Genomic DNA, 2,500 nt, shown 5'->3' on the forward strand with positions numbered 1-2,500 from the left:
TAAATCTGCAGCGAAGGAACTGTTGCGCGGAATGTTGCATCCAGACCCTACTCACCATAGCGTACACAGCGCCTCGCCCCGTTTCCATCACCCATTCATCACTGTCCGCCGAGCACTCTCCCTACATACCATACTCGAGGCCAGCCACCTTGCACGCGGGTCGGGGCCGAGCCGCACTGATCCGCTATGGCGAGCGCATCCTCCGCTCATCCGCGAGAGCCGGGCCGCAGCGCCACAAAGGATCAGGAGATTACTAGCGCTGGCCGCGGCCCTAGGACTCCCCCGCGCACAGCTGCTTGCTCTCCCCACACACACACACACAGACGCACGCCGCGGCCTCCACGCGCTTCCTTCGTCCCTGTCGGCGCTGCGGCGAAGGCCCGACGGCGGCTTTTACCTCCTCCTCCTCCTGCTCCGGGTCCCGCTGGAGACGTCCTCGCGCGGGGGAGGGAAAAGGGCGTCGACGGCGAGGCCTAGGCGCGCTTGAAGGGCAGCCACACACGACTGGCACTGCTGGCCCCCCACCTATGACTACTGACCAACATTCGAGCACGGCACCAACGCGCATACTTGTCCCTGTCCCCGTCCCCGCCCCTCCCTCCGAGCTTTGGCACCCTCCGCAACATGCTTCCTATCTTAAATTTCTGGCGCAGGAGTATCGCGAGCCTGGGCATATGTATTCTTTTTTTTCTCTCTTCCTCCTCCTCCTGTTCCTCCCCCTCTTTTTTTCTCCCGCTCTTCCTCGTCTTACACAACTGTCACTCTAGAACCCAATCATAACGCAATGGCTCTTCTCACTTTTTTTTTTATCCCAAAGACTCCTTGGCAAGGGCGGAACGAATCTCTTTTCCCTTCCCTCCCACAACGACCCCAAGGAACGAACGAAACGCAAAACTCCTTAACACACAAAAAAGAAGAAAAAAAAAGATGCAAGTATCGAAGATCCTGTGCTATGCTGCCCTTGGCGTCTCATTCTGCCCGAGTCGTAATGGGATTAACTTAACTATCCGCGAAATGATGAGGACGACGAAAATGATTGACACGAGGAAGATGACTATTAAGATGATGGATGTGATGATAATGAAGACGGTGATAATGACAAGTGTTGATGCGAATAATGACAGCAAACAGACAGACAACAGTGGTAATGAAAATTATAACATTGAAAAAACAGTTCTAAATAATAACAGCAACAATAATAATATCAAAAGCAACGCCAATAATGATAATGATAATGATGACAACAACAGCAATAACAACAACTATAATAATAACAATAATGATAATAATGATGATGATAACAATAATAATAATCATAATAATAACAATAACAATAACAATAACACTTCTACTAATAATCATAATCGTAAAAAAATAATGAAAATAAAAATAAACAACAACAATAATAATAATAATAACAACAATAAGAGAGGACGAAATCCCCGATAAAATCACCCTTATCAGCCAACCCAACTCCCGGCTACGACCTGAGGAAAGCCTTTGCACCATCCAATCAGCCACACCAACCACCGAAGTCCCGCTCTTACGCCACACTTCGGAGCGACGCCTACCGCAAGCCGAAAGAAAACCCACCAAAATGCCTGACGCAACAGTCAGCCCACGAACACGTCGCTCCGATCGATTCATCTCCACCAAAAAATAAACTTAAGCGAACGAGAGACGAAGATAATAATAATAGTACAAAAGAGAAAACGGAGGAGCAAAGAAAATCGATGAAAAAAACACACAAAAAACGAACCGCTGTTTCCTGTCACGAAGCAGTCACGAGGAGAGGAAGGGAGAGATAAGGGCAAGCAGTCACGGAGGCACCGCACGCGACATGAAGACAGATGTTCTAGGGATGGGGCACGGAAAAGGGGAAGAAGGGAAGGGGGAAGGGAGGGAAGGGCGAAGGATGGGGGAGGGGAAGGGGAAGAGAGGCTAAGGATTGGAGAGGGAAGGGGAGAAGGTTGGAGGAGGGAAGGGGAGAAGGTTGGGGTGGAGGGAAGGGAGAGAAGGAAAGCGGGAGGGAAGGGGAGAAGGATGGGGGGGAAGGGGAGAAGGATGGAGAAAGGGAGGGGGAAGGAATAAACGAAGGAAAAGACGAAAAAAGGACACGAGAAAGAAGCGAAGGAAGAGGAAAGGAAGGGGCACGAAAAGGGGGGCGAAGGAAAGGGTCACACCCTCACCTTCGGACAGGTCTGAGGCAGAGTGCGAAACTCTCGGCGTGCTCCACACCCTGTTTCGCGTCGTCCCATCTTTTTATTCTCTCTCTCTCTCTCTCTCTCTCTCTCTCTCTCTCTCTCTCTCTCTCTCTCTCTCTCTCTCTCTCTCTCTCTCTCTCTCTCTCTCTCTCTCTCATGCACACACCAAACACACAAACACATAATCGCTTTCTTGATCCTTTAACCGCCTCATCATCATAAAACAACAAAAGCAGAAACAAAAAAACATACGGACAACAAATCCAACAAACAAAGAAGACCAAACACCACAATCC

At 49.6% G+C, this 2,500-nt stretch overlaps 1 protein-coding gene across 15 annotated transcripts in view; it reads right to left on the reverse strand.

The window, feature by feature from the left end:
- Positions 1-2,500, reverse strand: part of LOC113804106 (Myosin heavy chain-like) — a 408,590-nt gene that overhangs the window by 52,436 nt on the left and 353,654 nt on the right. Inside the window, exon 1 of one of the 15 annotated variants that reach the window (XM_070145423.1) lies at positions 398-540. The exons of 13 other annotated variants lie outside the window; for them this stretch is intronic. The gene's annotated coding sequence lies outside the window, so the exon portion shown is untranslated. Of the gene's footprint in view, positions 1-397; positions 541-2,500 lie in introns of those variants that run through there. One more of the 15 variants, XM_070145425.1, reaches the window with a different exon arrangement.

The sequence above is a fragment of the Penaeus vannamei genome, chromosome 33 (genome assembly GCF_042767895.1).
Source record: "Penaeus vannamei isolate JL-2024 chromosome 33, ASM4276789v1, whole genome shotgun sequence".
NCBI classification, from domain to species: domain Eukaryota; kingdom Metazoa; phylum Arthropoda; class Malacostraca; order Decapoda; family Penaeidae; genus Penaeus; species Penaeus vannamei.